The sequence below is a fragment of the Parasteatoda tepidariorum genome, chromosome 9 (assembly GCF_982258835.1).
Source record: "Parasteatoda tepidariorum strain Cologne lab strain chromosome 9, Ptep-v5.0, whole genome shotgun sequence".
NCBI lineage: Eukaryota > Metazoa > Arthropoda > Arachnida > Araneae > Theridiidae > Parasteatoda > Parasteatoda tepidariorum.
The window spans coordinates 100,979,757-100,994,325 of record NC_141763.1 but is presented as its reverse complement, the minus strand read 5'-3'; the positions used below and the strand labels follow the sequence as shown (position 1 = coordinate 100,994,325).

General features: G+C 29.6%; 1 long non-coding RNA gene across 1 annotated transcript; it reads right to left on the bottom strand.

The window, feature by feature from the left end:
- Positions 1-11,391: 11,391 nt before the first annotated feature.
- LOC147805168 (uncharacterized) lies at positions 11,392-13,605 on the bottom strand. The gene is made up of 3 exons (XR_015429014.1): positions 13,358-13,605; positions 12,626-12,767; positions 11,392-11,501 (listed from the first exon to the last, which is right to left on the bottom strand). It is a non-coding gene; the product is annotated as an uncharacterized LOC147805168 (long non-coding RNA).
- Positions 13,606-14,569: the final 964 nt, after the last annotated feature.

The window sequence follows — 14,569 nt, the reverse complement described above, 5'->3', positions numbered from 1 at the left end:
GACTCTAGTGTTGAATCGGGGACTTCTTGGTTTGGCGACAATTTTCTGTCAGTTTTAATGAAATCTCATTTCTGGTTACCATGATATACATTGTGGTCTTTGCTTTCAATGACATCACCTTCAGATTACCACATTTTTGTTTACCTTTATGTGATTGATCTTAGTTTATGTATTTATTTGCTTGTAATTCGCCAAAAATGAGAGCGGCTCCCGATTGTAAACTACTAACAGTTATTTTAATCGTATCCTTTAAAACGTAAATTTCAATATTTTTTTTTTAAGAAAGTTAACTTTTTGCTTTAATTTTCATTAAATATACTCTATATACAATATGAACTGTTTTGGTGTTAATTTGGCGAAATTCGCTCTAAATTTAGAATTCAAGTATTCTGGTACTCAGCCAATAAAAAGGAGACTTACAGTTTTTATTACAGTTTAAAATAGCTACATATTCTTACTTGTCTAATAAATATTTACGAATAAATAGAATGTATTTAATATATCTTTATATAATAAACATAAAAAATGCTAACCTAATTAAAATAAACATAAATAATAAAGCTGATATTTGTAAGCAGACTTTTGTGCTAGCGAAATAATTGTAAATAGCTCTCTGTATGCGTGAAATAAAATCTAAAATAGAATGGTGAAGTTTGAGAGAAAAAAGTGGATTTTAATGGGCCAAGAAAGCGACGCTTCATTCCAAAAGCGGTCCCATTTCTTTCTTTCTAGTTGTCATGGCAATGTTAGAGATTTCACACCTAACTTATTTTTAAGTAGGAAACATTTGTTTTTAAGTAAAAAATAGCAATTTATTTTTTTAAAAATTATTAACTTCCGTTCATTTTTTTATTATTGAAAAAAGCAACGTTGTCGTGTTAATTAAAAACAAAAGCAAAAAATACATTTAAAAATAAGAAAGGAATCCAAAGAAATTCGCCAGATTTTGTTTGGGAGAGTTTAAGAAAGTTTTCTTTTAGAAAATAGTAGTTAAATCAAATAGAAATAAAAAAATTTAATGTATTCAGGTGAACTGGGATAACAGCTTTTCTTTTTAATATTTAAAGTGTCTTAATTGAACACTGGTACAATTTCCAAATAATTATTAACACTAAGGATGCTTAATGAATATAGATAATAGGTGTTAATGATATTATAGTTACAGGAACTGCAATTACAGGTATCTAATAAACTTATGCAAGTATCTAATACAGGTACTGTTGTATGACGCTTTTACAACGGAACGGGTCGTAAAAACGTAATACAACAATGCAAGTGTATCTTAACATTTTTTTTAAAATCAATATCTCACGTTTAAAAAAATTGCAATAGAAATGTTGATATAAAAATTGTAAGTCATCCGGATTAACTTGATTATTTATCATCATCTGATAATAAAAAGGAGATTCTGCAAATAACACTTTAACACGATGTTCCGTAAATACCGCCTTTAATTCGTATATTCAGAATGCTTGTAGAAAAGGAAGAGAAAAAGAACATCCATTTAGAGGTCACAAATTAAAACAGTCAATCGAATATCTGAATAAATATCTGATAGTTTTTTAGTTTAAGCTTTTAGGAACTTTTCAACTGATTTCGCTCAAATTTTGTATTTTGCATATAAAATTACATACTTTAAAGATATGCAAAAATTGTGTACCTTTTAATTCAACATTTTTGCAACATTTATTAAATAAAATAATAAAAAATAATAAATGATTGCTAAAAGTTATTTTTCTTATGGAATTATCTTTCGATAAACGAATTTTATGTGCAAAAAAATTTTCAAAAAATGTGCAAAAAATTTTCATTTCAAGTTCAGGAGATATAGCGAAACGAGCAAAAGGTAAATTTTATATTATGGGGTTCAAACTTTGGAGCGCTCTTCTGACCAAACTATCGGAAACCTATTTCCAAGATTGCTGCTGCCCCTCTTTATTTTGAAAGTCTGAAATCCAAATCAGTCGAAAAAAAGGTCTGTTTTTTCAAGAAAAGTACGTTTTCGTGTCTGATTTCGTAACTTAAAATATTGTCTGCACATACTGATTAGCATATTTGAGGTCACCCCATCGAGCCATTAAGATTGAGTCCTAGAACATGAACATTATTTAGGGTAGTCCATTTTTTTGGAGCAATGTACATTTAATAATAGATATGGTAGACGGTTTTTGCAGAATCATCTTGACATCGGGTTAACAGTCAAAAACATTTTATGGAGGTTTTTTTCCGTGTTACATAATTTAACTGTCTTACGCGAAGGTTAGTTTGTCCCAATTATGGACCCCGGCATCTGTCTTCTGGGTTGGGTCGAAAATGACAAGTCTAAACAGTTGAACGTCTTTCACACGTCGAAATAAGACCTTCATTTTAAACTATATGTCTTTAACAAATTCTTTCTCTTTTTCTCTGTCTTTTAAAAACTATGTATTCATCTTTAAAAAAAAAATAATAACTAGACTTTAAAAAAGATAAGCAGAGTGAGTAGTTTTAGCAGAATTAAACTTTTTAAATGATCATCGACTAAGCGAGATTTTTCCATTTAAATGAAAATCATTACGATTAATGAATAAAACAAACTTATGCAAATTTTTATGAACGTTACGAAATTTTATGAAATTAAATCACAAACTGTTTTCATCTTTATGAAAATGAGGTCAAACATTTTGCGCTATTTTCATAACTAGCGTAAAGGACACTGACTGAAGACTGACGAAACATAAACTAAGAGTCATGAATAATTTTCACAAACTCACATCAGTTCTGAAAATATTCGACAAAAACTGTTTTTGAAGTTATACTTCTTATGCGACTTCCAACAAGGTTGCGTTAAACGTTTAACGCTACATTTTTATTGGCCGGGAAATCACGTGGTAGGATCCAGTTTTCCCTCATTCATTTCCATATTGTTTCGGTTCTCACTAGCATAAAAATAATAAAAGTCATAAAAGTATTGTTTTTCTATAAATATATTTTTTAGTTTGATTTGATGCACATATAATTTAATAGGATAGTATTTTTTATTTTCAAATTTAGGGGATAACAATTATAAAAAATGAGTGAAAACAATCCCACAGACAATGCGACGGATTTAAGGTTATGTCAAGGAACGTCTCTTGTGAATATCAATTGATTGTTAGGTCTTCTCTTTTGAAATTACATTATAATGCATTCACATACATTATTAATACAAATACATTTTCCATGGCGAGACGATGAGGCAACCACAAGCACTTCCATTGGTTCAAGAGGTCCACGAGGGAAAAATGCACAATATTACCGTTATTACAGAGCACTTAAGCGAGCGGAGCAGGAAAAAGAGTCGTTGAATAGAACTAGTGATCCTTCTACGACTGCTGATTCTTCTACAATTAACGTCGCAGGTTACGAAGTTTAACTTCTGCCGCGCGGAGGGACTCCATGCACTATTTTTTTTTCATTTGGTTACAATAATTTGTGAATAATACTTATTTGTAACTTCTTAAAACGCCTCTCAGCAGCATTCATTTTTCCTTTAATAATTTAACGATTATTAATTAAAAGTAATTAATTTAAATTCAAGTATACAACACAATACTTAGGATATAATACGAAGAAATCGATAATAATTTTTTTTTCAACATATTCCACCGATGTTCTCTAAAACGATAATCTTAAGTCATTATAACAGTTCAAATTGGAAAAAAGTTTTACTTCTCTTCAATGTTAATTTTTTTTTCTTTTTTTTGTAAATTTTTAAAAAATTTTAATCTAAATGTTAAGATAATAATTGTTATAAACGTGATCTATCAACATCTCTTTTTCGTTTTTTCTTCTTTCTTTTTTAAAATTTTGACATCAACTGAAGCGCAAATTTATAATGGAAAAAAATTATCGAGAGAGATGCATAAATTTATAATAAGAAGTCCTCAGTTTTTATTTCATATTATAACCGTCTCTGAATAGCAGACCCAATTTTTTGGGTTCCCTATCCAGAAGACAAGGGAACTCCTGGATCAAATAGTGGGGGAAATGTGCCGTCTTGGAAGACTTTTTGATGGAACCAAACCGCATTTGCGTGACATGGAGAGGAAAACCACGAAAAACTCCCACGCATATCTTCATGGCAAGGGGACTCGAACCCATGATCCGTCTACCACTGAGGATATTTTACGTCAGCACTGTGGTCGGTGCCAGCCGAGTGCGGAATTCGTTTCGACCAGCCAACGCTGGGATTCCAACCCTGTGTTCACCCAATTGGATAGAGAACGCTCTGTCCCCTGGCCCACCACAGTTCAAATAGTCATTCATTAAAACAAAACAACTAAGACAAATTCGTGGAAAAGAATTTAAAATTGAAATAACTTTCGAACAAATTGGAATTACGAAAAAAAAATCACATTCAATTCACAAATGAAAATTATCCCTTTCAGCACGTCAAATTTCAACTCTGTAGTTACATCCCTGCGGCCTGCAAAGCAGCTCGAATGTTATTTTTTTCTACAGATTTCAGAACTAATAATTAGCGAACTTATTATAGAATGTTAATTCGAGTCTCTTAGTCCTATAGTTTTTGCCCCGCAAAGCAAAATATATCGTAAAGTTTTTACACTCTATTTTCAAATATAGCGAAATTTGCACCAAATATGTACTTTTTTCTCTCTCATAGCGTTACCATTAATAGCAACAAAAAAAGAAATGGACGATATGACATTGCGTAAGGTAAATCCTCTATCGATTTAACTACTACATTTTTATGTATCTATTCCATGATCTTTTGATCTGTATCAGCTATGGATAGACTTCAGTTTTCTACAACACCCCCACTTAACTCGATTTCGAATCTTTTCAGATCTAATCGTCATCCAGTCAAAAAGGGAAACAAGGGTCAAACGGAACCTGTCAAATCGAGAATTCTTCGAAAGTCGATTCCAGTCACCAAACCGAAAAACTAGATTATTTGATGAATGTCTACCGTCAGACCTGTCATCAGAAGTTACGGTAGCAGACCTCTCTAGTGGTAGCAAACACTGACGACAACGGGGATTATGGGAATATCTTTTTTTTTTCCCCTCGCTTCGACATTCGTTTTTATTTATTTATTTTGAATATTTCTTTTTTTATCTTTTAATGAAGGGGAATCCGGACTTGAATTCGTATGGGTTTGGAAAGTCTAAAGAGATTAATAGAAAATTAAGTTAGTGGAAAAGAATTTTTGTTTTTAGTCGCCGACGAAAAATAAAAGGCGAAAAAGGGAAAATGAACAATGTTACATCGTTGCCATCAACCATAAGAATCTATCATTGCAATCATTTTTTTTTTTCCTTTTAACTTTTTTAACTCTCATCTTATGCTTAATGCGTACATTGTATTATTTCTAATAGATAATTCTTAATAGAGATCACTACTTAATTAACGTGACTAAACACTCATTTTTTTGTTATTTTAAATAAGAGTTAAATTAATGGAACTTTGCCTGCCTTCCATTTACACTTAAATGCAATTAAAGTTACGATCGGTAAAATTCAAAAGCTCCAGGATTTGGACAACTTTTAATGAAAACGCATTTTATGCAATGGAAAGAAGTATAACTGTTTTTTTTTTTTTTTTTTTTTCCTTTGCTATACGTTAAACTTAAAATAATTCACCTTCTAATTTCTTGAAAAATAAAAACACTTGTAGTTTCAGACAAATTTTTTACAATCATAAAAATAAAATTATATTATTTAAATACCGTGAGGTTATTATTTTAAATATCTTTCAGAATATAAATTCAGATTTCTGAAAACATTCATTAAATTATTATAACTAAAAGAAAATACTAAACATATATATTTTTTTCTGACCAGACGCTCTATGACAAGCAAAGTTATTTTTTAACTAAACAATCTAATAGTTACTTAAAATCTGTTAAATTATGAGAATTATATTTGTACTAAAATATAAAATCCAAATATATATATATATATATATATATATATATATATATATATATATATATATATATATATATATATATATATATATATATATATATATATTATATAAATTAACAAAGAAATTATTTAGTAAATAATTTTGGCAATGAATTTTGGCCTAAAATGGATTTGCACATGGGAAAATCATGAAAATTAACAAAAAATATGTTTAGAAAATATATCCACCAAAATATACGATTAATTCAATGATTTTATATAAAATTTTATTACATTGGTTGGGTTGTTTACTTGCTGCTTAAGCGCAATAAATGAAACTTATTGTTTTTCTTAACTTTCTTAGTGTTTTTTTGTATTTATTTATTTATATATATATATATATATATATATATATATATATATATATATATATATATATATATATATATATATATATATATATATATATATATATATATATATATATATATATATATATATATATATATATATATATATATATATATATATATATATATATATATATATATATATAAATTTTTTTTCTTACAATCGCATTTAAAAATTTATCAAGGATTGATTTTGCAAATTAAAAAAAATTTAAATGATAACTGTTTTTCATAGATCTAAATGACTGCAAGCAAGTGCAAATTTTTAAAATTATTGTTTGGAAGATTTTACTTTTAACTCAGAAAAAGACACTAGTTATTTGTGCTAAATATAAAAATGCTAAATATAATTGGTTCAATAAAACTTCTGCGCCAAAGGAATAAGTAAAATATAGGAAACAACAAAATGTTGCCACTATAAAAATGAGTATCAACTACTAGAAGCTTAAAAGTTACCTTCCGTATAAAAAGAAAAGAAAAAAAGAACACGTTATTAAAAAATGTACTCAATCAAATTTCAGTCATGTGTTCAATGACGTTATATATATTTGCCATGCTGAAATATGCATAACATATTTCCTAACATTTAAAAACCAACTAATTATCCTTTTTCAACAAATAAAGACCATTTATATAATCAGAAATTTCTTTATACCATAGCCTTGAAATGAGTGCAGAATAAAATCTTTTTTTAGAGATTCCCTCTACGTCTGCCTAACACATTAGCATAGAATTCGAAAACCGTTATAGGGTTGCTGATGTTTTGGATTAATTAAAATTCGCTATTATTTCTCACTCTTTCTTTTACGCCAACTCATTTGAATGCTAAGAAAAAGAGCCTTAACATTAAATTTAATCAATTAATGATTAGATCGTGAATCACATAGCGTAAAATCAAAGCACGAACACGAGTTAAGAATTTTCATCTTAAGTGATTTTAGATATCTAAACTCAATTTCTGTATCTGGTTTGTTGCTGAAAGCTCTAGGATCATTTTCAGTCAATCCAAAACGTAGCAGCTCTTTATTTTGACGTTCAACTCTTCCTTCCGATGGATGGTTGACTGAATGTAAACAATAAAAAGCTTCATAAAAACGGAAGAAATTTAGAAAACTTCCGGTGTATCAATCCGGTTATGTTATGCTTACGATGCGCTGTGTGAGCAGGCTTAATATTCTAGGAAGTTTCGTTAATGTAAATTGCGTTTAAATTTACGCGTTATTTTACCATTCATAAGAATTTGTTGCAATTTATAAATTCTAAAGGTCGTGAGCCTAGAACCAATTTAACAAAATTAATATCACAGAATAAATAAAGTGTAATGTTTGCCATCCTTGGGGTGTTATCCCTTATTTGGCTATATTTACGTAAAATAGTGCAGTTTGTTATTTTTTGGGTTAGCATCATAGCAAGCTTGCGGAGTCTTCCAAATTCATTTGTTGTTTGTTTTGTTGAAAGTTAAATCGAAAGAACGCCTTATACTGAAAACACTACAAGTCTAATAATATTGGATGGCGCTTTTTTTCAAGCTTTAAAATCTGTCGGAAGTAGTAACCCGGAAGTCTTACGGCAAATTTTGACCCCCAGCGCCATCTGCGGTTACACTATCAACCATCCATATTGACATCCAAGATAATTTTTCATCAAGATGCTGACTTTAAGTCAGCATCAACTTAATTCTTTCGCACCGAAAAATCGTGGAACATAAAGCTTGAGTTTTAGAACGCTTCTAAGAAATTTTCATAAAGTTCAATTCCTTAAATATGTAACTCAAGATGCTCCAGGTCAATTTCTTGATTGGGATTCAATGAAGTTATCATCATATCATGAAAGTCTTCACATCAAGATTGCTCTTTGATGCCTTGATTTTTTCTATTTCATCACCATGGACACAGTGGATGCAGTCATCATCATCCAGATAGCAAAAGAAGGTTTTATTTTCACTCGACAAAAACTTTTTGATGTAAACCTAAAAAGGTTTGTAACACGGTTTACGTCTAAACCTTCGAACCTTAAAACAAGATCTGTGACAATCTACGCACATTACCCTCATCCAAAACCTTGGAAAACAACCTTCTGCATAGAAACCTTAAATCGAGGTTGACTTAGGGTTTGCAAGCGTGAAAAAAATCCTTTCATAAAGCAAGTCTCAAGGTGAAAATAATCTTAAATCTAGGTAATTATAAGGTTTCTTTTCGCAAAGTCTTGTTTTCTCCGCTAAAATCCACCTTGCCATGAAATTTTAATGGACAATGCAATTTTTTCCTATCGCTAGTGGGATGTCAGCTAAAACGTCATTTTGGACCAAATGACAATACATTTTAAACAGCTTTAAAAATAATTTTTAATCCTTTTAGGATGAAAGGTTTTAAACTGCAATATTTTTGCTTTATTGAAAAAAGGTTTTCAGTACAAACATTTTCGGGACAATGAAAAGAAAAGTCCGGCACAAGGTTGCCGTAAGGTTTACATGCTATGTGGGTTGCACCAGGTAGTCTTTCGTAGATCCCTTCTTAATGATCATGGCAAGTCTTTCATAACATGACTTCAAATTGTTGTCATTTCTCTGTTTTTCTTGAAACTGCCTTAATTCAACATTTTGCTTTGATTTATAAAACTTGAATTCTTTCCTTGTCATTGTTGCATAACTTTCCTTACTTAACCCAAAGAAGGTTCTGTACTCAAAAATTTCTATTTAAACCTGCAGTTTTATTAACGTAAAAAACCCGGTTTTTCCATGTTATTATATAGATAAGTATAGTGTATGAGGGAGAAACATTCTCCCAATTTTGCCCATTTGTTGTACAGCCAGTCAGTGGGTTAACTATATTGTTCATAGGATAATCATTGATTGAAATATTTTTTAGCAACAAGTTTGGGTATTCTCGACCAAATCGTTCTTCAAGTAATTTTAGCACTTCATGGTTGTTGTTGTAGTTCATTTACGTGGCACTAGAGCTGCACAATGGGCTATTGGCGACGGTCTGGGAAACATCCCTGAGGATGATACGAAGACATGCCATCACAATTTTGATCCTCTGCAGAGGGGATGGCACCCCCGCTTCGGTAGCCCAACGACCTGCACGCGAAGTCGAGCACTTCATGGCAATTCTCGGACGATAAAGAAAATCCCTCAACACCGTTTAGGGGGGGGGGTTCTACCAGCAGACTTATTAAATGATCGCTGATAGTATCAAACGTTGAGAAATTCATATATTTTTTTCTATTATTTATGTCTGAAATGAATTATAAAATGTCTGTCCACTGCACTGGTTTCCGTAATTAACTGGTTCATTAAAATTTTATGTAATCTGATATTAAAATCTGGAGTAGTGTTTGTTCATTGACAATATTAGCTTACTTAAATCTGTTTATTTGTATCGTTCTTACACCAAATCTTTCGGGTACTTTTTCATTAATTTGAGTGGTATATTTTTAATTGTTGTAGCCATCCTCTTAAACACAGAAAAGGCATTTATTAATTAGACAGAACACAATAAAAGCATTCTAAAAAGCACCTTAGTCGTGACCATTACTTGCTGAATCGTGGCCAAGGGAGCCGGCAGAATAATATAAAAGGGGGTGCAACCCTCTAACAAACTACTCTCCCCTCCCCTCGAAAAAAAATTTAAATATTCTGCTATTACATTTTGCTTAGTTATTACATATACTTTCATCTGTTCATTTTTTCAAGATACGTTTCTTCATTGTTAGCAAGATATTTAAAATAAAGTACGAATTTCTTGTACTTACAAACTTTGCCCAGAGGCGATCACGCTGCCCTTATGAAAAAATCGAGGTATAAATGAGGTATAAACGAGGTATATTTGAAAGGTATAAGGGAGGTTGCTATTTAAATACGTCGTTAAGGTTGAAAAGGGTGCTAATGAATACCCCAAAATCAACCTCAAATATACCTTAAATATACCTCCAGAGGTATATATGTTTCAACCTGAGGTGTTTAATTTTACATCTGTGGAGAGGTAGATATATACTACTTTAAAGTGTTTTATTTTCAACCTTAGGTTATTACTTATCAGTCTGAAGTATATTTTTTAACACTTGTGGAAGTATTTTTTCAACAACCTAAGGTGTGTCATTTTACACTTCAGGTTTTTATAAATCAACCTCAGGTGATTAGTTTTCAACCTCAGGCATATAATTTTATGCTTGCAGAGGTATATATTTATCAACCAGTGGTGTGTCGTTTTACACTTCTGGTTGTTATAAATCAACCTCAGGTGTATTTTGTTCTACTTCAGGTGATTATTTTTCAACCTCAGGTATATAATTTTATGCTTGTAGAGGTATATATTTATCAACCAATGGTGTATCGTTTTACACTTCTAGTTCTTATAAATCAACATTGGGTGTATTTTGTTCTACCTCAGGTAATTATTTTTCAACTTCAGGTATATAATTTTATGTTTGTAGAGGTATATATTTATCAACCTGTGGGGCGTCGTTTTACACTTCTGCTTGTTATAAATCAACCTGAAGTGCATTTTCAGCACTTGGAAAGGTTATTTTTTAATTAAAGTCATGTGTTCCATGTTCTACCTTAAGTTATTATTTCGTAACCTGAAGTATATATTTTTGTATTTTTAGAAGTATTAATTTATCAACCAAAGATGCGACATTTTACACTTCAAGCTTATGTAGCTCAACCTAAAGCTGTTTTTTCAGTACTTACGAATGTGAGGTGCTCACCTAGTTGATTAATTTTTAACCTCACTGTATAAAAAAATATAATATATATATATATATAAAGATATTATCTATATTATATGAAGAATAATGTATGTCATTACATTTTTTCACTAGTAGAGATCTTCATTTATCAATCTGAAGTTTTTAATATTAAACCTTCGGCAGTAGTTGCTTCTTTTGTTAAGTTATAAAAGAAGGTTTTAAATGCATAATTCCTCTGTAATATTAATAGATTGAATTAAGTTATCTTAAAATAACACTTATCCAAATTCTACAATTCGTAAAAACTATTTAGGGACACTCATATTTTTAGAAAATAGTTGTCTAATGTTCTTGAATTTCTTAAGCAATAAAACTGCAAATTTAAATAATTAGTCAGCTGAAATTCAAATACTTTTATTTAAAACTAAAATTTAATTTTTTTACAAATCAATAAAATTATTTTAAATACTGTTTCCGTCCACCTGTTGAAACTTGTAATTATTGGAACCTAAAAGAATGAAAATGAATTAGTAAGTAAGTCATATTTACAATAATAGTGGCAGGTTTTAAACTATTAAAATATTAGAAATTATTCTTTTTATGATTTAAATTAACTGGATGAAGTTAATTTTCTTTTTCAGATAAATAGTAGTACTCTTCTGCCATTTCTATTCAATCCTCATAGCTAAAAATCATGAAATTTGATAATTAGAATCTCTTTTTTTTCTCACAAATCTTTAAACTTAATAAACCTAGTATATATTTTTAAACTTCCTGTCAGACTTCATGAAACTAATAGCTTTTTTATAAATTTTAGACGCTGATTCTGAAAAGGACTTCTGTTATTGTCAATCGTATAAGAGTTTCTTATTAAATAGTTATTTTAATATTTTTTAATAAATGTAATCAAGAATCAACAATCGTCTAATAAATTAAATTTTAAAGTTATGTACCAATTTTTATTCTTTTTTTACACTCAATCGAATAGAACAAATTACAAGTTGATAAGGAGCATTTATTTTAAAGTTGCGAGTAATTTTATGTGAGGAAAATGTCTAAGAGAGAATGATTTGAAATAATACTTTTAAAATAAGTTGAGTGCAATATCTCCTATATAATTTATAATGCCAAGCAGAATAAAACTAATAGCTAGTTGTTACAAACATTTGTTTAAATATAAAAACACATCCCATAAGATGAAATTCAAAAAATTGCATATTACTTTTAACAATAAATGTCTTTATTTGCAATTGATTTTATTCAATTCAGCATTAAAATTGCATAAGAAACTATACTGGCTTATTTCTAAAACATTTAAGATTTCCGATAGTCGCTAATTTTTGAAGTAGTGAACTATAAACAGCTGCATAAAAATGCTTGAAACAAATTGTCATATAAACTTGAAATAGGGTTAAATTTAATTCTATTCAATATTTTAATAAGTAATAACAATCTGCTTAGTAAATAATTAACCTGGGAAAATTGAGAAAAAATAACGCGTAGTGAAAATAGCAGTATGATCAAACATAAAAAAGTGAGCTAGTACAGTTACTAGTTTTCAATTATCAAATATCTAACAAACTATTGTTATCAACAATTGAATAATTGCTGTAGTTTATTAGGAGAGATTACTTTTTCTTTATGGTATGAATTCAGAACTATTTCCTAGGGGAAGGCTGAGCAGTAACTTGCTAGTCACTTCTTCATCGCTGCTGCACATGTGCTATTTACAGCCTAGGTCATCTCAGCAATATCAGGGAACAGTGGATAAGCTCTGTAAATATATATATATATATACATATATGTAAGAAAAAGAAATTGCACGTTAATCAGATTTAAAAAAAAAAAACAGATTTAAAATGCATTGTTATTATACATATTTTGACTCATAAACAACAATATAAACCTTGCTACAGATATCCGAGCAAACGATAAGCTAGAACTATAGTAGAATTTCAAAGCAAAATTGCTATTTTAAAGATCTTTCAATTTTCAATGATTTATTTATATGAGAAATTATGAACATTTTACTCAACTAATCAGTTTGCATATTGCAACGTTGAAACATATACATTTAAGCAAAATAAAAGAATAGTTATACTTGAATAAATTACAAACAATAAAATATACTGTGCATAACCTGCTGTAACAATTCACCAGTAACGTTACCCTAAACAGCGACGTGAAATATTTCAATTGTTCTCTCTTATTGCTAAGCCTACACTAATAGCTTCTAAGACTATCCTCCAACTTAAACTATTTAAGATCAGGAGGCATCTTTAAAACAAAAATAATAAAATTTAAGTTTGAAAATTAAAGCTTATTTGATTAAAAGTGATAAAACCAAATTAATAAATGAATTACCGAATTTCGAATACACTTTCGATTGTCAACACACACGCCATTTGCCGGCTCGCATGGAACTCTGGGAATTGAGCTAGTTAATATGAAGTGTACTTTAAACAACCTTAAAACAAGCTTAGGTATAAATAAAATGATTTCATACACCTCAATAAATACCTCACTCTCGTTAGTTGAAATAAGATTGATTTTTTTATACCTCATAAATACCTCTTTTGTTACAAGTGTAAGAAAAACAACCTGGTATACCTTGGAAACTACCTCATCAGTCTGGTTGATATGAAGTGATTTTAAAATAACCTCTAAATAAGCTTTATAAATAAAATGACTCCATATACCTCAATAAATACCTCACTTTCTTTAGTTGAAATAAGGTATATTTTTTAATACCTCGTAAATACCTCATTCTCGTTAGTTGAAATAAGGTTGATTTTTTTATACCTCATAAATACCTCTTTTGTTACAAGTGTAAGAAAAACAACCTCGTATACCTTAAAAATCATCTTATCAGTCTGGTTGACTTGAAGTGGATTTAAAACAACCTCAAAATAAGCTTAGGTGTAAAAAAAATGACTCCATATACCTCAATAAATACCTCACTTTCTTTAGTTGAAACAAGGTAAAAAATTTTATACCTCAAAAATACCTCTGTTGTTACAAGTGTAAGAAAATCAACTTGGTATGCCTCAAAAATCACCTTATCAGTCTGGTTGATTTGAAGTGAATTTTAAACAACCTCAAAACAAGCTAAAGTGTATATAAAACAACCTTGTACACCTTAATTACAACCTTTACGAGGTATAATTTTTATTGCTGTTTTCTGTGCAACCTTAAATATACCTCAAATCAACCTTAATACCTCAAAAATACCTCAAATCAACCTTAAATTTTCGTAAGGGTGGCGCTGGCATAGCTACTGACTTTGAAGCACAAATAACTACAAACAGTAGTTTCGTATACTAACATGTTTGTGCACGCTTAACATTGGTATTTATTGTGTTGATGAAGTTTTGCAATTGCGAGAAGTCAGCTTGTGTTATACACCTTTGTTAAACTGAATAACTAATAGAAAATATATTATTTACATTTTATTAAATGAAATTTAAAAATATAGCTTAGATATCTGCCAAGTTTGTGAATGCTCAGTGTGCATAAGAAAAGAATCAAAGATGACTCAGAATTCATTGAAAAAGTTAAAAACAGATTTGAACAGCA